The sequence below is a fragment of the Macrotis lagotis genome, chromosome 7, assembly GCF_037893015.1.
Source record: "Macrotis lagotis isolate mMagLag1 chromosome 7, bilby.v1.9.chrom.fasta, whole genome shotgun sequence".
Classification (NCBI taxonomy): Eukaryota; Metazoa; Chordata; class Mammalia; order Peramelemorphia; family Peramelidae; genus Macrotis; species Macrotis lagotis.
The window spans coordinates 46,124,416-46,147,623 of record NC_133664.1 but is presented as its reverse complement, the minus strand read 5'-3'; the positions used below and the strand labels follow the sequence as shown (position 1 = coordinate 46,147,623).

The 23,208-nt window shown below is 36.3% G+C and overlaps 1 pseudogene; it reads left to right on the top strand.

Annotated features, from left to right (window-relative positions):
• The first annotated feature begins 355 nt into the window (after window positions 1–355).
• Window positions 356–18,954, top strand: LOC141494034 (nicotinamide phosphoribosyltransferase-like; annotated as a pseudogene).
• The last annotated feature ends 4,254 nt before the right edge of the window (window positions 18,955–23,208 follow it).

Here is a 23,208-nt window from a genome sequence, read left to right as displayed (position 1 = left end):
CATTTCCCTTTCACCCATTGACTCTATTTTTACAATATGTTATATCTTCAAATTCAGCTCTTTCCTGTGCCTCATCTATAAAAGCTCCCTCCCTCTGCTCTATTAAATGAGAAAGTTCATATGAGTATTATCAGTACCTTTCCATGCAGAAATACATGCATTTCAGCCAAGATGGCAGAGAGAAGACAGGCACTATGTAAAGGGCTCCTCTTTCCCCTCAGAAACAACATTAAAGAAACCTCTTAACAGAAATTCAACCTACAAAACCCAGAAAGAGAAGCTAGGAGAACACCTACCAAGAAGATGTGTCTCAGGGAACTGTGGGTGAACCAGGAGATGAGAGCAGAGGATCAGCATGGGGACAGCAGCTGGGGTGGTCAGAGGGCCAGCATCAGCCATACAGACTTTGGTGAGTGGCAGTTGCGAGATTCAACTTTAGCTGTGGACTCTTTGGCCAAGGGGGAGAGAAGCTACAGGTGGGTGAGTTCCCTCATGGAGTTCCAGAGCATACCTGGAGAACAACCAGCTGGGCCAGGGACCTGAGCTCCATACTTTCAGTGGAGCCCTTTCCCAGAACAAACAACAACCACCCCATCCCCACCCCCTCAGACTAAGGTGTGGTCAACAGAGTTCACTCAACAGTAAGAGATTAACTCCCTCCCCCAGGGCCCATTCCTGTGTTCAAGGTCAATTCAGATCCTGCTGCTGAGAATCACAAACACTCCAGAGGAAGCAACCAGAGGCCCCCCCCCCCCCAGAATAACTAAGCCAAGTGAACAAAGCCTCTAGGATCTTCAAAGGCAAACTTCTGAGAGCCAACCCCCCCAACACAAGATCCTAGAAAGAAGAAAGACCAGAGAAAAGGGAGGCCAATGGAGAAATACTTAGAAGAACCAGATTCTAACACAGAGAGATCTAGCACTTCTGAGGAGAATATGAATTGATCTCCAGCCCAAAAGATTTCCTTGAAGAAATCAGGAAGGAGTTTAAAAATCAGTTGGAAAAGCTGGGAAAAGAAACTCAAGAGAAAATTAACACATTGCAAGAAAAAATTAACATCTCACAACAAGAAAACAAATCCTTGGAAAATACAATTGGACAAATACAAAAATGAGAAAAATTCTCTCAGATTTTCAATTGGGCAAATGCAAAAAAGAAAATGATTCTCTCAAATCCTCTACAGGGAAAATGCAAGAAGAAAATGATTCTCTCAAAACTACACTTGGGCAAATGGAAAACTCCTTCAAAAATAGAATTGATCAATTGGGGAAAGAGTTGCAAAAGATGAAAGAAAAATCTCTTTAAAAAAATGGAATCATGGAAACTAATGACTTCATGAGATAACAAGATTGTGTAAATAAAACCAAATGATCAAAAAAAAATAGAAAAAATGTAAAAAACCTCATCACCAAAATCACTGACTTCAAGAACAGATAAAGATGGGGGGACCTGAGAATTATCAGCCCTCATGAAAACATTGAAGAGAAAAAAAGCCTGGACTTAATATCACAAGATTTAGTGATGGTAAATTGTCCTGATATCATGGAACCAGAGGGCAAAATAGTTATTGAAAGAATACATCAATCCCCTCTGGAAAGAAATCCTAAAATGAAACCACCAAAAATGTTGTGGCTAAATTCTAGAACTATCAGATAAAAGAGAAAATCCTACAAGCAGCCAGAAAGAAAAAAAAAATTAAATACCAAGGAGTCACAGTAAGGATTACACAGGACCTGGCTGCATCAACATGAAGGGATCAGAGGGTCTGGAATGAGATATTCTGAAGAGCAAGGGAGCTTGGAATGCAGCCAAGAATCCACTACTTAACAAAACAGAGCCTTTTATTCCAGGGGAAAAGATGGACATTTAATGAAATGGGAGACTTCCAAAATTTCATGATGAAAAGACCAGAGCTAGATAGAAAATTTTGAAAACAAACAGGAGCCTCAAGAGACACATGAAAAAGTAAAAAAAAAAGGTAAAAAAAAAACTTCCAACTAATAAGATGAAACTGGCTATATACTCACTTGCGAGAAAATCTCATAACTCTTGAAAATTGTAACTATTAAAGAGAATATACTTAGCCAGAAGTGATGGACACATAACTTTTTTTCTGTGACTCAGAATGATTTTACAGTAAAGAGATGGGAGGATGGAAGAGACTGAATAGGGTAATTCTCATTACTTCAAGAGATACAAAAGACCTATTGTAATTGTAATTCAGGGGAAGAAGGAAGGAGATGAGAAAACCACCTGAATCTTTATCTCATCAGACTTGGCTTAAAGTTAATTTAGACACACTCAATTAAGTTAAGAAACTTACCTTACCATTCAAGCATTAAAAGGGGAAAAGGGGAGGGGGCAAAAAAAGGAACTAACATAAGGAAGGAAAGGAGAAAAGGGAAAGGGGAAAGAAAGGGAAGGGGGCTTGATATAAGAGGGCAAAAACATTGAAGGTTACAGGATTCAGAAACAAAGCATTGGGGAATATGGATAAAGGAGGGGAAAGGGGAAAAATACGAACAGAAGGAAGATAGCATAGATGGCAATAAAGAGTTAGTAATTGTAACAATGAATGTGAATGGGATGAACTCTCCCTTAAAACATAAGCAAATAGCAGACTGGATTAAAAAAAGAATCCTACAATTTGCTGCTTACAAGAAACTCACTTGAAGCAGAGAGATACATACAGAGGTAAAGATAAAAGGTTGGAGCAAAATATATTTTGCTTCAGCTTAAGTGAAAAAAAAATCAGGGGTAGCAATCCTTATCTCAGAAAAGGCAGCTGCAAAAAGAGATAGTGTTAAAAGAGATAATGAAGGAAACTATATCCTCCTAAAAGGTACCATAGACAATAAAGTAATTTCAATACTAAATATGTATACACTCAATACTACAGAATACAAAATCTTAGAGAAGTTGAAAGAGCTACAAGAAGACATAGACAGCAAAATTCTACTAATGGGAGACATTCAACATCCTGCTCTCAAATTTAGATAAATCTAACCAAAAAATAAACCAGAAGGAAGTTAAGGAGGTAAATAGATCATTAGAAAACCTAGATATGATAGATTTATGGAGGAAATTGAATGAAGATGGGAAGGAATGTACTTTTTTTTCCTGCAGTAATAGAATTTACACAAAATTTGACCATGTACTAAGGCATAAAACCCTAATGCTCAATTGCAGAGAGGCAGAAAGAGTGTATACATCTTTCTCAGATCATAATGCCATAAAATCACATGCATTTATGGGCCAGGGAGAGATAGACCCAAAACTAATTGGAAGCTAAATAACCTCATTTTAACGAATGAGTGGATCAAGCTAAAAAATTATAGAAAGAATTATTTTATCTGAAATAATGACAATAATGAAACAACATACCAAAACCTATGGGATACACTCAAGGTAGATGTCAGGGGATATATTATATCTTTAAATACTTATATGAATAAAAATTAGAGAAAGAAATAAATAAACCAAATATGCAACTAAAAATTAGAGAAAGAACAAATTAAAAACCCCCAATTAAATACCAAATTAGAAATTCTAAAAATTAAAGGAAAAATTAAGATAATGAAAAGAAAGAAAACTATTGAACTAATAAAAACCAAGAGCTGGTTTTATGAAAAAAATAAAATTAATAAACTTCCCATCAATTTGATTTATAAAAAAACAAATTGCTACTATCATAAATGAAAAAGGTAATCACATCACCAATGAGGAGGACATTAAAGTAATAATTTGGAATTATGTTGCCTAACTCTGTGCCAATAAATCTGACAATCTAAGTGAAATAGATGGATATTTGCAAAAATATGTTACCCACATTAAATGAAGAGGAAATTAAAAACCTAAGCAAAGCTATCACAGAAAAAGAAATTCAACAACACATTATTGAACTCCCTAAGAAAAAATCTCCAGGGCCAGATGGATTCACAAGTGAATTCCTATAAAACATTTTAGGAACAATTGGTTCTAATTCTATATAGACTCTTTGGAAAAACAGATGAAGATAGAACTTTGCCTAACTCGTTCTGTGACATCAATATGGTACTGATACCTAAACCAGCAATAGCTAAAACAGAGAAAGAACATTATAGACCTATCTACCTGATGAATATAGATGCAAAAATATTAAATAAAATCTTAGCAAAATGCTTACATCAAATTATCACTAGGATAATACATTATGATCAAGTAGGATTTATCTCAGGAATGCATGGGTGGTTCAATATTAGGAAAACTGTTAGTATAATTAATTATATATATATTAGAGATCATATGATCATATCAATAGATGCTGAAAAAGCTTCTGACAAACTACAGCACCTACTCCTACTAAAAACACTAGCCAGTGCAGGAATAAATGGATTGTTCTTCAGAATAATAAGCAATATCTAACTGAAACCATCAACAAGCATTATATGCAATAGGGAGAGGCTAGCATTCTCAGTAAGATCAGGGGTGAAACAAGGATGCCCATTATCACCACTGCTATTCAGTATTGTATTAGAAATGCTACCCTCAGATAGAAGAAAAAAATTGAAGAAATTAGAATTGGAAAAGAAGATATAAAAACTCTTACTCTTTGCAGATGACATGATGGTATAACTAGAGAATCCCAAAAACTCATCTAAAAAACTACTAGAAAAGATCAGAAACTTTAGCAAAGTATCAGGATATAAAATAAACACCCTCATAAACTTGTGACATTTTTCTATAGGACTAGCAAGATACAGCCTAAAGAGCTAGAAAGAAATCCCATTCAGACAATATAAAATACCTGGAAGTCTACCTGCCAAGGCAGACAGAGAAACTTTTTGAAAATAATTACAAAACACTTCTCACACAAATAAAATCAGATTTAAATAACTAGGCAAACATCAACTGCTCATGGATAGACCGATCTAATATGATAAAAATGCCAATTCTACCAAAACTAAAATGCCTGTTTAGTGCCCAACCAATTAAAATTCCAAAAAAATATTTTAATGTGTTAAGTAAATTCAAATGGAGAAATAAAAGTCAAGAATTTCCAGGAATTTAATGGAAAAAGGTTCAAAAGAAGGTAGCTTAGCCTTACCAGATCTAAAATTATATTATAAAGCATCAGTCATCAAAAATGTCTGGTATTGCCTAAGAAATAGAGTGATAGATCAGTGGAATAAATTAGGTACAATAGCAGGAATAGATTATCGTGATCTGCTGTTTGATATACCCAAAGAGTCCAACAATTGGGATCAAAACTCTCTCTGATAAAAACTGTTGCAAAAATTGGAAGCTAGTATGGGACCAACACCTCACACCCTATACCAAGATAAGATTAAAATGGATACAAGATTTAGATAAAAAACAATATTATAAGCAAAATAGAAGATCAAGGAGTAGTTTACCTGTCAAATCTATGGAAAAGGATTATGAGCAAGGAAGAGGTGGAGAACATCATTAGAAACAAGCTAGATAATTTTGATTACATTAAATTAAAAAGCTTTTACAAAGAGAAAACCACTGTAAACAAGATCAAAAGAAATGTTGTAAATTGGGAAACAATTTTTGCAACTAGTATTTCACTCATTTATAAATATACAGAGAACTGAGACAAATTTTCAAAAAAAGCAAGCCATTCCCCAATTGACAAATGGTCAAAGGATATGCAAAGGCAATTTACAGCTGAGGAAATCAGAACAATCCACAGTCACATGAAAAATTGCTCCAAATCATTATTAGAGAAATGCAAATTAAAGTATCACTGAGACACCACCTCACAACTCTTAAACTGGCCAATATGACCAGAAAGGACAATGATCAAAGTTGCCAGGGATGTGGGAAATCTGGGACACTAATATATTGTTGGTGGAGTTTTGCACTCATCCAACCTTTTTGGAGAGCAATTTGTAATTAGGCCCAAAGGACAACAAAATTTGCATGCCCTTTCATCCAACAATACCACTACTAGGTATATACCCTGAAGAGATTATGAAAAATAGGGTTAAAACGTCACTTGTTCAAAAATATTCATAGCAGTCCTGTTTGTGGTGGAAAAGAACTGTAAATTAAGTGAATGTCCTTCAATTGGGGAATGGATTAACAAACTGTGGTATATGTATGTCATGGAACACTATTGTTCTATTAGAAACCAGGAGGGATGGGAATTCAGGGAAGCCTGGAGGGATTTGCATGAAATGATGCTGAGTGAGATGAGCAGAACCAGAAAAACACTATGCACCCTAACAGCAACATGGGGGTGATGTTCAACCTTAATGGACTTGCACATTCCATCAGTGCACCAACCAGGTACAATTTTGAGCTGTGGTGGAGAGTGCCATTTGTATCCAGAGAAAGAATTGTGGAGTTTGAACTAAGACCAAAGGCTATTACCTTTAAATTAGGAAAAAAACCATTAACTTAAGTAGTTTTTCTATCTCATACTTTTCTTCCTTGTGGATATGATTTCTCTCTCATCATATTCAGTTGAGATCAATGTATACCATGGAAACAATGTAAAGATTAACAGAATGCCTTCTGTGCGGGTTAGGTGAAGGGAAGCAAAAATGGGGGAAAATTGTAAAACTCAAAATAAATAAAATCTTTCTAAAAAGAAAAAAATCGAATACATGCAGTTCGTCATCCATCACTAAGTCCCTCATAATTTACTCTTCTCTTCTACTCTCTATGCTTCACCTGAGTCCTGTAATTGAAGGTCAAACTTTTTGTTCAGCTCTGGTTGTTTCAACAGGAAAATTTGAAATTCTCCCATTTCATTGAAAGTCTATCTTTTCCCCTGAAGTTGTTTAGTTTGTGCCAGATAGTTGATTCTTGGTTGCATTCCAAGCTCTTTTGTCTTCCATAATTTTATATTCCAAGCCCTACAAACTCTTAATGCAGATGCTTCTAAATCCTGGGTAATCCTGACTGAAGCTCCATGATATTTGAATTGTGTCTGACTGTTTGTAATATTTTTTCTTTGACTTGGGAATTCTGTAACTTGGTTATAATATTCCTGGGGGTTGGTTTTTTTTTGGCTCTCTTTATGGGAGAGATTGGTTGATTCAGTTTTTATTTTACCCTATGCTTCTAGGATATATCAGGGCATTTTTTTCCTGTAGAAATACTTTAAAAATGAGGTCAAGGCTCTTTTCCTGATCATGACTTTCAGGTAGCCCAATAATTTTTAAATTATATTTCCTGAATCTGTTTTCCAGATCAGTTTTTTCAATGAGATATTACACATTTTCTTCTAATTTTTCATTCTTTTGGTCTTGAACTATTGTGTCTTGATTTCTCACAAAGTCATCAGCTTCCTTTAACTCCATTCTACATCTGAAGGCTTTGTTTTCCCTCAGAGAGCTTTCTTATCTCCTTTTCCATCTGGCCAATTATGCTTTTTAAAGCATTCTTCTCCTTAATAACTTTTTGAACTGCTTTATCCATTTGACCTAAACAGGTATTTAACATGTTATTTTCTTCAGCATTTTTTGATCTCCTTGACTTAACTTTTTGACTTCATTTTCATGTCTTTTCCTGCATCTCTTTCATTTCTTTTCCCAATTTTTCTTCTATCTCCCTTGCTTGATTTTCAAAACCTTTTTTTGATCTGTCATAATCTGAGCCCAACTTCTATATTTCTTGGAGTCTTTAGAGGCAGAAGCTTGGACTTTATCATCTTCAAGATTGAGTATTTTGGTCTTCCATGGGACCAAAGTAATTGTCTATGAACAGGTTCCTATTTTTTTTTGTTTAATTATTTCCCCAGCCTGTGTCTGGTTTTGTGGTACTTCCTGAGCTTTTGAGTATTATTGGGACACTCCCACAAGGACCTCAGTGTGTGAGGCTCTGACTGCTCGTCTGGTCTTTGAGTGACCACAATCTCACCCCTCTGCCACAGGGCTGTGGGGGTGATAGTGGCTCTACTCTATGGGGGCCTAGATTGCAACCCAGGTCTGAATGTGATCAAAACCCCAGAGTCCTGTTTCAGGGACAAAGGACAGACCTTGGTAGTCTCCCTCCACTCCCTTACCTTTAGTGAGCTGAGTGCTCAAGAAGCAGCTTCCCAGTGGCTTCTGCTAGCCAGCTTCATGGGACTGCTTCCATTTCCTGGATCTGGGCTCTGCTGAGTGCCATGACCATGCTGAGGACCTGGGCTTCATACTTGCTCTGGCAGAGGTCTCCCCACTGATCCTCCAAGTTGTACTTGGTGCTCCCTTGGATGCAGGTCAGGAAACTGCTTCTACTGCTGGGAGAAGATGCTCCCAGATGCCCTGGAGCTGTTCCTGGAAGGTTGAAGTTCCTTCCCTCTGGTGGAGCAGCCAATCCAATGCCATGGAACACAGTTTTTCCACTATTTTCCAGGTTACCTTGAACTGGAGAAGTTCCTCACTGGATCTTTCTTCTGTCTCTCAAAAATTTAGTCATAATTTTAAGGTTTATGAAATATTTTGTAGAGGGTACTTAAGAGAGGCTCTTCTCCTGCTGCCATCTTGGGTCCACCTCCCACAAAATATGTTTTAAAAAGAAAACCTAATAACTTCGCTCTGCATTTAGAATTCATATTTTTATCTCTGGGCATGGACAGCAGTTTTCTTGATAGGTCTCTAAGGATTATCCTTGATCACTGAACTGTTGAGAAGAGCTATTTCCATCATAGTTGATATTCTTGAAAAGTTACAGTTAATGTGTACAATGTTCTCCTGGTTCTACTCACTTCACTCAGCATCAGTTAAAACAAGTCTTTCAAGGCTTTTCCATAGTCCATCAATTCATTATTTCTTACAGAAACACAAGCTGTGAAAGTTGTTTCCCAGCTTCCTGCATTTCTTCTAGTCTTCATTACATTTGTTTATTTGTGCAAAATCTTTTATCCCTCCATCCTTTCACTTATTGTATTTTTCTTCCTCCACCCCCCTTATTCCTCCTCATCAATGTTTTCCTTTTGACTGCTGCCTGCCTCATGCTTTCCTTTCACCTGTTTTTACCCTACTTTCCTAAGGGGTAGGATAAATTTATAAACCCAGCTGGGAAAGTACCTCATTCCCTCTTTGAACTATCAGATGAGAATAAGATTCTCAGGATTTATACTCTCCCTTCTTTCCTTCTACCATAACAGAGCTTTGGTCTTCTTCATGTGGTGCTAATTATTGCCTCTACCTTTTTCCCCTGTATAATCCTTTCCTAATCTTAATTGTTTTATACCCTCTCCATACCCTCTGTAAAGTACACTCCTTTCAACTGCCCCGAGAGTCAAAAACATTATCACATCAAAATCAATTTATACCCATACCCTTTTTACCCCCCATTCAATTGTCCCAACAGAAATATCCATACCCTAGTCTAATTATATATTCCTTTTTGACCAGCCTAAGAGAAACATGATTTTCAAGTTACAGGTATTGTCTTCACATTTAGTCTTATTGAATAACATTTTCCCCTTTATTCTTATTGACTTACATTTTTCACCTTTCTGTTTACCTTTTAATGTATCTCATTCTTGTATTTGAAGATCAAATTTTCTGTTCAATTCTGGTTTTTTATCATGTAAATTTGAAATTTCTCCCATTTCATTGAAAATCCATTCTTTTCCTTGAAAGAATATGCTAAATTTTTTTTCATGGTATTTTATTCTTGGTCTAAGTACCTTTGCCCTCTAGAATATCATATTACTGGGCGTCTAAACCTTTAATGTTAAAGCTGATAAGTCCTATATAATTTTGACCATGGCTCCCTGGTATTTAAGTTGCTTCCTTTTGGAAGCTCGTAGTATTTTCTCAACTTTAGCTTAGAATTTATCGATATGGCTACAATATACCTTGTAGTCTTTAATTTGTGATCCCTTCTTGAGGATGACCAATGGAGTCTTTCCTTCATTTTTTTTAAATTTTATTTTAGGCAATGGGTTTAAGTGACTTGCCCAAGGTCACACAGCTAGACAATTATTAAGTATCTGAAGGCAGATTTGAACTCAGGTCCTCCTGACTTCGGGGCTGAAGCTCTATCCACTGCACCACCTAGCTGCCCCTCCAATGGAGTCTTTCAAGGACTACTTTGTCATAATATCCTAAAACAAGAAGAGAATTTTCCAGAAAATTTCCTGCATGATATTGTGTAATCTCTTTTTCTGATCATGTTTTTTCAGGTTCCTAAATTATCTTTCCTAGATCTATTTTCTAGGTCAGTTTTTTTCCTAAGAGTTATTTTATATTTCTTTTAATTTCCAGTCTTTTGGTTTTGTTTAATGGAACTTTGATTTTTCAAAGTCACTAGTTTCATTACTCCAATTCTAATTTTTAGGGTTTTATTTTTCTTGCATTAGCTTTTATGTCTCCTTTTCCAATTGCTTAGTTTTACTTTTAGATGAATTATGTTTCTTTTCCACTTGGCCATTTTTACTTTTAAAGAATTTGATTTCTTTTCCATCTGACCAACTTTAATTTTTTTTTTTGTTTTTTGGTTAAGATGACTATTTTTACATTACTAAAATATTCTTGGTTAAGAGTAAACATAATACCCCCTCACCCACAAACATATAGAAACTCATGAGAAATAAAGTAAAAGAAAGAGAAAAAATGTATTTCAGTCTGTATTCTGATACCATCAGCTCTGTCTCAGGTATATCACATTCTTTATCATACGTCTATCACAGAAGTTGTTTCCATGTTTTTCTACTGTTGCTGATTGTAATTCCCTCCATCCATTCCTCCTCACTACTATATATTATATTTTTTCTTCTCCTTTCACTCTATCCTTCTTCTAAATGTGCTGTAGAGTAGCTACCAACTTAAATTTTTTGAAGTATTGTTTCCTTCAGTCATTTCTTCATAATTCTCCTGCATGATTTCATTTTTTCTCCATTTTTCTTCTTCTCTTGAGTTTTTTTAAAATTCTTTTTTGAGCTCCTTCAAGACCTTTTTGAATTTGAAATCAACTCAAAAACTCTATTTGAGGCATTTTGTCATAGCTTTGCTCTTTTGAGATGGCTTTTTTATTTACCCTATCAAAATAATAGTTGTCTATGGTTTTCACTTTCTTTTTTCTTTTTTGCCAATTTTGGTAGTTGAACTCTGCTACCAGGATACAGAGAGTATAGTTCCAAGATTTTTGTGCTGGGGGTCAGAGTCTTGTGCCTGGCTTAACACTTGCCTGTAGTATTGCCTATACTTTACTTGCTAACATTTTGTTCTTCTGTGTTAGGATATCTCTGAGCTCCTGGAATGCTGGGACTGGAATAGTCTGTCTTCCAAGTTGAGTTTGAGACCCTCATTGCTGGTTTACTGAGCCATAGCAAAGTTCTTCCCACTGGCTTTGAAACTCTCCTGGGTTATACCCATCCTTTTACCCCTAAATGAGACAGAACTTTACTGAAATTCCTGCATAATACCTTGAGTTGACAACTTTTTTGTGGGTTCTATAGCTAGAGGGTCTGTGTAGACTTTATTGAAAGCTCATTAGAGTAACTCTTCAGAAGCTTCCTAATTTCATGCTGCCATCTTTGCTTTACCCAACAGCATTTTTAAAATGCACAATAGTCTAAATTATTGATGCACAGTGCTTTAAACAAATGTGCCTGCATATTGTCTTGGTATAGTGTTTTTCAATGACATGCAGAGAAAGTAATGCAATAATCAAAGTTAGATGGATTTTTACCATCAAGCTTTTGGACCAGCATTCTTACCTCTTAAACTTGAATTAGCACTGCTGTGAAAAAGAAGTACTCAGAAAAACCTGAAGAAACCAACTCCCTATTCAGTCTGGAGTGAATATCAAGGGTTTTTTACTTATGCTATCTATTTGGTTGGCATAAGGAAGGGGAAAGGAAAGGGTAGAAACATTGATCTGATTATGTTCAAGTGAACTGAGTGTCTATATTTAAGTTTTTGTCGGCTTCCTGCCTTTATTTTCCTTTCTGCCTTTCTATTTTGTTCTTCTCACAAAGATCTTAGAACTGTTATCTTTTGTCAAGATCTGCTAGCAGTAGGTCACTGAGAAACTCCAATGTGTTTGACCATTTGACCCCAAATTTAAGACATTAGGAATTGTGGCTACTAGAGAAAAGGGTTTCCTGATGAAACATATTGCTCGGAAGGGACACAAGTATCAAAAAGCAGATTCTGAGCAATGTCCTGATTGGAGAAGGAAAAAACAAACCAAAAATCAATGAATGAGTTATAAAACAGTTTAAGTCCAAAGAGAATTTAATTATGTTTTGACCAGAATTTCTCTCTAGGTATAGCAGGCTTCCTTGGAAAGTGTTAGGTACCATATGACCCTATTGAAACTTTTGCCAGGATGCCAGTGTTGTCCCAACTGTTAATTAACTTCATTTGCAGAGAATTAATGGGCTGTTGGTTTGTTTCTGTTCAAGAGATCTTCTAAGCCATATGCATTTTTTGTACCTCCTGTGGAGTTAATATAAAATGGGAATGCTATTGTCTTTGTTAAAGTGCTCATGAAGGAGGGGATTTTTGCCTTCATTAGGATGGCAAGAACTAGAACTTAAGCATACTAGAATATTTCCCTGGAATAGCTCTAAGTGGAGGAAAAGAGGGACAACCAGCCAGAGGATTATACTAGTCTGCAGGATTCTAGGGCTGTGGGTTATGCATCATTAGTCTAAATTAGATCACCTGTAAGGTCTATAATATGCCTTTAAACATGAGATATACACAGAGCAGAGAAAGAAACAGACCAAAGATAAAACTGACCTTGAACAATGGTTTACATAGAATCATAAAACTAACTGGCATTTACATAGGGCTTACTATGGACCAGGCACTATGCATAGCATTTTACAATTATAACATTTGTTCCTCACAACAACCCTGGGAGGTGATGATATTATCATCCCCATTTAAAAATAGATTAAGTGACCTGTTCAGGGTCACATAGCTACGTGTCTAAGACTAAATTTGAATTGGGATCTTCCTGACTCTGGTCAGTGCTTTCTCTTCTATGCCACCTAACTGCCCAGATCAGAGTTTCTTTCTTTCATCAGGGTAGGGAAACCTAGACATGAGTTATATCATGAGAATAGCAGAAAAGTTCCCTGGAACAATTCCAAGTGGGAGTTGAGAAGGGTAGGGTTGTGGGGGGAAGATCAGTCAAAGGATAAATTTTAGTCTGTATGAACCTGTCTGTGTATGTATGTATTTAAATAAGGTCTGTATACTCTGCAAGAAGGAATTAAAGATAAAGAAAGCATATCATGAAAGAGACCAGTTACCCTATGATATGCCCCTAGAAATATGGAGACTCTGACCTTCGTGAAGAAATGGGGAGGGGCATTCTACACACGAGTGATATCATGAGTCACCAGTTTTCCCTGGAGTTATTCTAAGTGGAAAGAAGAAGGCCAACCAGCCAGGGAAGTAAAGATAGTCTATAGGAACCAAGGGTTGTGGGTTACATATGAATGAATCCAAGTGGATAACCCATTAGTTCCATTACATATCTCTTAGTATGAACAGAAATGGACCAAAGATAACATTGCCCTGATCCCCGTGACTCAAACATCTTCATATCTATAGGTTATGATCTCATGGATCAAATTATAAATCCCAGAAAGGTAAAGGCAAGAATAAGATCATTTATCTAATCTTGATTCAATAATGAACTAGATGTTACTGCTAATTTTATTTTGAACAGTCTAGGTGTTTTACCATTCTCCAGGAACACTAAAATCTTGAAGGATCACAAGATCATTTCTTTCTTGTTTCATGGACCCCACTTCAGAAATAGAATCATTCAACCAATCTCCTGAGAATGTCTCATGTAAGCACTCAGAAACATCAGCTCAGAAATAGGCATGAAAAATTAGATTTGTCAAGGTTCTCTGACAATATAGCTAGATCCAGAGCAGGCTATTGAGGAACACATTTGTTGAAGAAATTCAATATTCTTAAGGAACAATCTTGTTCTTGATATAAAAAATCCATAAATATTTATGATTTCATGAAGACAATTAAAATAACTGTCTTAAGGATATATGAGCCATAAAAAAGAGAAACTAAAACAGGTGTTTGGTCTCACTATGTTTTTGTATATATAAGCATTAACCTTTTGCAGATTTCCTCTTCTTCCAGCCCAAATAGCCATTTTTTACCAGATCTCATAAAATTCTACTTATGCCTCCCTATTGGCACTCTAAATTAACAGATGTGCTGATGTCTATTATATAGTTATCTTTGTATATATTGCTAATATTCCTACGAATGACGCATTTATTAAGACAGTTTCTGTTCTTATGGAGCTACTAAAATTTCTGTTCCCATTGTCCTGAAACTCAAATGCCCCCAAATGTATCATCCCAAACTCTTTTGAACATTGAAGATGCTATCAACAGCATTTCTTTGACTTTGACTCCAGATGAGTGGGCCCTAGTCATCCTCTTCTACCAGTAATCATGCTGTTGAAGAAATCTTTCTTAATTCATGAAACAACATGTTACATAAGATCCCCCTAGAAGAGTTGTAGAGTTAACTGTGATGACCTAAAACACCAAATCAAGCTGGAGATTGACCCTAAAGGCAGAAGACAGCATTTGATGTCAAGGAAACCATCCTTACTAAATTCAACTTAACACTATTGACAGCATAATTATATTAATTGCCTTTGTTCTGGCATACACCAAGAAAGGTGCCTAGTCTCCCTCACCTCAGAGTTTTTTAATCTGTATACCTCATCAACATGTTAGACTGTGACACACAAGCTGATATTATCCAGAATTACTTTACAAGTAAAGGATGCCAAGTGGAAAGAGAAACTTTATCAATTTTCCCTATCCATAGACCTTCATTCCTTCTCCCAAATGAAGTTAGATACTAAATCTTAGAGGGAAGAAATTAAAGGATACTAGTCTATAACCCAGATCCAATTTCCTGGCTCCAAAAGGTCTCACTATAATTGAAAAGTGCACCTTGACTTAACCATATCATCTGGTCACATTATCCTGTTGAGAGCAACAAAAGGATGTGGACCCAAACTATTGGCCGTTAATCACAGAAGGCACTTTCCCTGGAGAAGCATACATTAATATCACCCTAAGTGTGTTTTCTATATGCATTCTGGGTAATCACATGGATGTTCCACCAAGGCTACATGTGTGGTCCCCTCAAAACAACAAACTTCTCTCTGTACTGCAGGGGATAGTGTGCAAGAAAGACTAGTATCTCTGGTGTGAGGGCCACTGCTAACAGACCATATGATTGTAAGAAGAAGAAATATTCAGGATGTGAGAGTGACAAAGTCAACATGTGGTGCTAAGTCCTGGACTGCTCACAGACTCATCCTTTTCAAGCTAAGTATTCATATTCAACCTAAACAGTGACCACAAGGCAAAATGAGTAACAGAAGTGTGAAACTCAAGATATCAGAGAGCCTCTGAGCAGGAAGTGTTTATTATTAACTTGGAGGGAAAGTTGAGCCAACCTCTGTTGGTAACAGTGGAGCAGAAAAAATTTCATTTAGCAGCTTCTGTATTTCCCCATCATTATTATAGCCTTGATGTTTGAGAGTGATCTGTTCCAGATGAGCAAATGCAGTGTTATACACTAAATCTCTGAAAGCCAAGAACTCCACAAGATTTACCATCAAGGTTCATCCATTTCCAGGAAGGAAGCATTTAATTCCATCAAAAAGTAAAACACAAGTGAGGCTTAGAGACATGTAGGACTCTTGGTTTGGTAAGAAGCAGATGAAATATATTTTTATGTGGACAGTAACAATGCAAAGTGCTTTTATGATAACCTGAAGGCTATTTATGGGCCAAAGACATGTAGTAAATCTCAATTGCTCAGTGATGAGTCACATTGATTAATCATAGGAACATGATCCTAGAGAGATGGGCTGAACACTTCCATAGTCTTCTTTACAGATCATAAATCAATGCAGAAGCCATAGAATGTTTACCTCAAGTTGAAATCAATCTAACTGAAGAAAAGGTTTTGAATACCATTAGGTTTCTTTCAAGTGGCAAAGCACCTGGTGCTGATTCTATTCCAGTTGAGATCTACAAGGTGGGGAGTCCAATGCTCATATAAAAACTGGCTGAAATTTTTCAGGTTATGTGGCCTGAAGAGATTATAGAGAAGGACAGAGTGGAGGGGTCCTTGAATTCTTGGGGGATAAAGGTCAAGGGAGGGTTTATGGAAAAACTATTACAAAATTTGGTTTTCCTGAGAAGTTCATCAATATTGTATGTCAGTTCTATGATGGCATACTTACCCAGGATCCGGATAATGTTGAATGCTCTTGAGATTTCCTGTTTACAAATGGAGTGAAATAAGACTATGTCCTTGCTCCCATACTTTTTAAGCATGATGTTTTCAGTCATGTTATCAAATGCCTTCACTGAGGATGAATACTCATCAAGGTCCGATACTGCAATGAAGGTAAATTCTTCAACTTGAAAAGTCTACAAGCCAAGACCAAAGTAGAGGGAGCATTGGTACATGATCTTCTATTTGTAGATGATTGTGCCCTCAATGCAGCCTCTGGAGCTGAGATGCAACAAAGTATGGATCAATTCTCTGATGCTTATGCTCATTTTGGCCTAAATTAGGTGCTCCATCAGCCCAGCATCACACCATCCATATGAGGAACCATCAGTTGTAGCAAATGGCGAAGTTTTGAATACAGTGTATGGATAAGTTCAGTTTCCTTGACTTTTCCAGGGAGGAACACATTGACAATGAGGTTTATACATGCATTGTCAGAACTAGCTCAGTATTTGGGAGGCTCTGAAAGTGTGGGAGAGATTGAGCTATTAGACCAACTACCAAACTCAAAGTCTACAAAGCTGTTGTGCTGACTTCATTACTATATGTCTGTGAAACCTGAACAGTCTACCAGCACCATGTCAGGAAACTGAATGGCTTCCATTTAAATTGTCTTAGATTCTGAAGCTCACCTGGCAGGAGAAGATACTAGACTCTGAGGGCCTTTCTCAAGCTAAGCTGCCAAGCATGTAAACATTACTACAGAGAGTGCAACTATGATAGATAGACACATTGTTAGAATGTCAAATCTAAGAACTTGTCAAAAGACTATTTTATGGAGATCTCACACAAGGTTAAGTCAGAAGAAATGAGACAGGGACACCCTGAATTTTTCTTTTAAGAATTTTAGAGGGTTGGCTAGGTGACTCAGTGGATAGAGCACCAGCCCTGGAGTCAGGAGGACCCAAATTCAAATTCAGGCTTAAATACTTAAAACATACTTAGCTGTGTGACCTTGGACAAATCACTTAACCCTACTGCCTGGCAAAACAACCCCAAAACTTTTAACATGTGACCTCATCCAAGAGGGTGCTATGCTCTATAAGCAAGGCAGAATTAAAGCATGTCAATAGAAATGAGAGAGAGGAAATATTAAAATAACTAACTACCCCATGTGTTGGCATGGACTTTCTGTGCCTGACCTGTGTCAGGGCATTCTGAGCTCATATTGGTCTGATCAGTCATAGATGGACACACTATAACTCATCTCTTACATGTTGATATCATTTTTGGTCTTCCTTGATAATGAAGGATAAGAACCAACTCTGTACTGAAAAATTAATATAATCCTGTTAGAAACACAGATATACCAAATTCAATTTGGCTAGCTGAAGGGACAGGAATCATTTGAAAAATCACTTGAAAAGAGATAAGTAGGTATCACATGACCATAGAAGCTAAAAAAGCTGTAAAAATGGAAAAATGAACATTTTGCTTGGTGGCTACTAGTCTCAGGCAATGGGACTTTTGAAATAGTTGGATGATTTCTGGGACCAAATAAAGCAAGTTCATTTGGAGCTTGGTAATCTGAAGAAGCTAAAGAAATGTGAGGATTCAGCAATTCCAAGGAGACTGGAGTATTGTGATTTTTCCATTTTCTCTTAGTTTTTAATGGCTTCATCTAAATTCTTTGTGTATAACTTCTGGCTCCACAAGAATTTCTAGGGATTAATTTATTAAGAGTGTCATCATTCATTAAAGCATTGCCAAATTCACTAAATTTTTTAGTTTTTGACTTAAGATTTTACTGACAGGTAATACATTTAAGAACTTTAAAAATAAGAAAAAATGATTGACTAAAAAAATTAACTGTAAAAAAAAAAGAAATATGATGGCCATTTCCCCCATAGAAGTAAAAGCATTCCCAGAGAAAATACTCTCTTTGCAATAGAAGACAGAGATCCAGAATGATACTAACAAATTGGATTGATACCACCCTTATTCAGTCCAGGCAACCAATCATAGTAGCTTCAAATTCCAACTAGCAGAAGAAAATATTAGTGAAGTATTTGATAGAAACATCTGCTAATCTAGATGACCTGGAATACAAATTACATGATTTCACAGCTACACAGGAGTCTCTTCACAAGAGCCAGCTAACACAGAAGCATCTGCTCATTTGGTGACCTTTTAAGAAAGTGATACAGTAACAATAATTGCTTTAATTAAAAAATGTGCAATTCTGTCCTAGGTACAGGACACATAACCATAACAATTTTAGGCAAGATTCAGAAAAAGCAAACTGTGTCAAATATGTTCAAAAGTACCCATTAGTTCCTGATTTTGGTCAGTGATAACTATAACATTTTTAATTCTAATTCATGTAAGAAAATGCAAGGTAAAGATTTAAGACATTTAATTGTATCAAGGAGTACAGAAGTACCCTCCATAATTAAACCAGATTCTGGAAATCCTCTTGACACTGTATTAAGGATTTGGGGCATTTTAGGTAAGAATTTTTTAGGCACTGAAAACTCTAAAGGCTATAAATTGTTGCCATCTTGTCTCAGTTATTCAGAGAGATGGAATTGATATCAATACCCTACAAGATTTTGAAAGCATAAAGAAAAAAAAATGGAGCATTGAAAATGTTTCCTTTGGTTTTGGTGAAGCTCTATTACAGACGTTAAGAGACTTTTTGAATTGTTCCCCGAAAAGCAGTAGCACTAAAGATGGGGGGGGCTAAGTGTTTTATGATACAGTAAGTTATTTATTAGTTTATGGATCACTGCCTCATTTTATTTTTATTTTCTGCCAGTCATCAGAAGATTAAATTAAGAATGGCATTTAACTATATAAAAGATTTAATACTAAAATAAGCTTTTTTAGGTCTCTTTGCCAATAGACAGTGATCCAATTTGGTTTTTATCTTTTCACAAAAAAACAGAAATGAAAATCTTTATATAGAACATTGTAAAGCAGATGATGCTTGGCCCAGTTGTGAATTTCCCTTAGTCACAGCTTGACCAGATCTAAGGTTTCTCTTTGGATTTTCACTTGGTAATGGTTATATAATCAATCTGAATATATACTCCTTACATGGAATCTGGATAGCTAGTACCCACTTTATTTATGGTTTGATACTTAAAGTATGTCCTAGACTTCTATTAATGTCTAGACTTGGGGGGGGGGCAGATCTTGTGGGATGGAGAGCAGACCTAGTAAACAGCACTTCTACTGCTGGACAGACAGGATCAGACAGGGAGAATCAGACTAGGGATTTGTATAACCCAAGTATGCTTATCAGTTCCCCAGAAAGATTTATGTGTGGACCTAACCCTGCAGCCTCCCCTCTCCAGGGTTGTACAATAGAAAGGTAGAAATCTCTTCAAGGCTCCACAGCATTCCTTTGAATAAAAGGCCTTTAAAGCAAGCAAGAGAAAAGGAGAAAAGTCCAGAACTCCTGCTTTACAATTAAGCTGTCTGGCAGGATTTGTCTGAAGCTAAAACTTTCTGGACTTGTAACTGAAATGAGGATGGGATTTGTTTGAAACATTCTTTTGCTCCCCTTAATGACTTACATTTGGTGTAGGACTTACATAATTGGACATAAATATAAAAATAAACATCAAACAGACCCAAAATTATCTTAATTGCTTTAAATTGTAATTTTTGTCCAAACAATATGTAAGATGTTTAAAGTTTCAGCAATTTAACTGATTTTTCATTTTTTCATGATTTTTATGTATACAAACTTTTAAGAAAACACCTGAAATTTTAAATTTCTATGACTTTTATTCATCAGCAAATATAATATGACCTTATCAAGGCTTGTGCTGTTTTACCATTTAAAAGTAAAAACATATCCAAGTATATCTTTCTAATTGCTCATAGCACCTTGCTAGCTCCATCAGTTGAGACAGTTTTGATTGAGAATATGACTGCAGATGCTCAAGCAAAATTTAATTAGCTTCTAAAAGTGATGATCCCCTCCAAGAAACTGTACCCAGACAGCTTCCTGTGATAGCAGGTGGATCACATCTGTGGATCCATAACACCTGGCCTTTTCTTGTTGCCTCTCCATGTCCTTGAGTATAAACTCAAGCCCTCCTCCATCCTCTTCCAGTTAAGACACCCAGAAATTTGATCAAGGGCATTCTAGGCACCAGAGTTGAAATTCAGTGCTCAATTGCATTTCAAGAAGTTCAGCTAGAACATTTCCTATTTCTCCTGGTTGTAGTACTTTAATACACTTGACTTCTTCCTTGTTCCAGGAATCTCATTACTGAAAACATCTCATTATTTTACAAGACCCAATCAGCCTCAAGTGTCTTCCTCTCATAGAAGGATGAGCTGCAGAGGCTCCATCTAAAAAGGGAGTTCAGCTCAAGACATTTCATTTCTCACCCAGATTATTTTGACTCATCTGTCTTTTTTCCTATTTGTATTCCCAGATAAACATTTTTATCACCCTTAAAAGAATGCGATTGATACCTTCTAAGCCTTTGACATTTGTTGATGGCTCCGAGGAGGCTAGTCTGACCTGCAATGACCAGCTTCCAAGAAGTTAGATTTGGGTTGTGCATCCATATTCTTGGCTATCCTCTATAATTTTTCTTCCTTCGAGGGAGCAGAGTCCAGTGTTCAATTCTCTATTCTACCCAATTATTTGGTACCACCAGTTACCAGCTAGTCCTAATTTTCTCATTTATAGGTAAGGAAACTGAGGTTAAGGAATGTAAAAGAAATTACCTAAGCTCACATAGATCTATTCATAGATAAGGTCTGAACTCAGATCCTCAACTGCAGAGCTAATACTCTTTCAATTATACTTCAAAGAATAATTTTTCACCTGTCCTTGGGGTAGCATCTAAGCACATATGCATTTCCCCTCAAAACACAAGATAATCTAGGACCCTTTCTTTGCCAGTTCATACTCAATGCTTAGAATTAACCCAAGTAAGGCTTATAAGATCCTGTCCATTCTAAGGCCAAGGAAGCACAAAATTGAGAACATACTCCACAGACTCACAATGGTGAGACATGCAATATGCCTTATAGTCTCATGCAATATACCTTACAGTCTATGACAAGATCATCTTGAACCTAAATGGGATGGAATTAGTGAGAATGAGGAGGAATGGAGGGGAGGAAGGGAAGATAAAATGAGACTATCAATTTTTCCAGTTTAGTTAAACCAGATTCCCAAGGAAAACATTATATGCTTTCCACCACCTTAAGTGAAACGAAACACTGGGTTTATACTGTCCCTTTCCTTCTTACTCAGTTCCAAGCCCCTGACTTGATCTGTGACTCACCAACATCATACTTATTAACCCTGAAAGTGCCAGGTATGTGATATTTACCCCCACGTCTTTCTTTTTTAAACCCATGACTAATTACAATCTATGCTGTGGAAATGCATCCTATCCTCCCTCTTCTTTATTCCTGCTTCATTAAATAGAAGTGAATTACTTAGAAAAACATTGATCTAGTCTCATGATAATGTTTTTTGAACTGGACTTGTAGGATCATTGGTAAAGAAAACTCTAGGTGAGGAAACTTTCTCCACCAAGATAGATCATTTTTCAAGTAACTTAACTGTTTAATTCCCCCCCCCCCCCACCAAACAATTCTCTAAGATTAAATCACTTGCCCAGAGTCACATATATAAAAACAAAGAAATGGGTTCAAGGCTTTCATGTCAAATGCTAAGGTTTGATTTAGAACCTATCATCTTCCAGGTTGTATTGCCCTTCAAATTGAGAATGAGTGCTTATCAAAAGAATAGAAAATATGTCTGAAGGAAACAAGAAAGAGTCTCAGGATAGATCATATGCCAACATATTATACAGCATTAGAAAAAAAGAAAGCATATCAAATTGAGATAAGACTTATATTTATTCTAGAACTAGAAGGTATTCAGATTCCCTATCTAAATATAGGTCTTATTTTGCTCCCTCAGTGTAATAAGTTATCTTTAGATATGTAATAAATTATCTTTAGATTGTGCTCCATTTGTCAAAACTCAATCAATATGGGATGGGGAGTTGATAACTTTCAGACATTTCTTGCCAACAACCTTATTCTTCGGTGTGTTCTTGGTGACCCAAGTCGACCCCAGTATTGGGACACCCAAGAATATGAAGTAAAGCCTCCATTACCTAGAAAAATAATAGACCATTTTAAAACCCCAATGAGGATGGCTAGGTGGCACAGTGGATAAAGCACCAGCCCTGGAGTCAGGAGTACCTGGGTTCAAATCCAGTCTCAGACACTTAATAATTACCTAGACATGTGGCCTTGGGCAAGCCACTTAACCCCATTGCCTTGCAAAAACCTAAAAAAAAAACCAATTAAAATAAACTTCAGAAAGTCTGAAAGAACAAAAAAAGCAATCCAGTCTTTTTGATCATGACTAGAGTTCTCAAAACAAGAGGATCAGAGTCATAATACTAATGAAACCATAGAAAAGAATAAAATGGTAAAAATGGATCTTTAAGGCAGCAATTATGGCAGAGGATCCACGTTTAGTCTCAACCAAAGAAGTCTCACAGATTTTTTTATACTGTTAGTTGAGAGACAAACATAGAATATACATCTAGGTGAGCCAGAAAACAAGTGAGGCAAAGCCAGACTTAAATAGATGATCACCTTTTTTTCTTGCTCATTAGGCATAAGGCATCTCCCTCTGATTTCTCTTTTCATATATACATATATATATATGTATATATGAAAAAAATCTCAGAAACTTTTTTTGTACATTCTGCATGATTTCATGACATGTGTATTCATCCTTCTACTAACTTTAACACATAAGATCTAGGAGAGTAAGGGCAAGACTGCTAAACCAGCAGAGTTCTCCTTAGGACTACAGATGATCAAATGTCTATTCATTAACACAATTGCTTTGGGACTTGGGCACCTTGAAGAAGCTATATGTAATAACTTTTGTCTTCAAATGGAAAAGTAGTTTTATATTCTCAATGAAGAGCCAGAT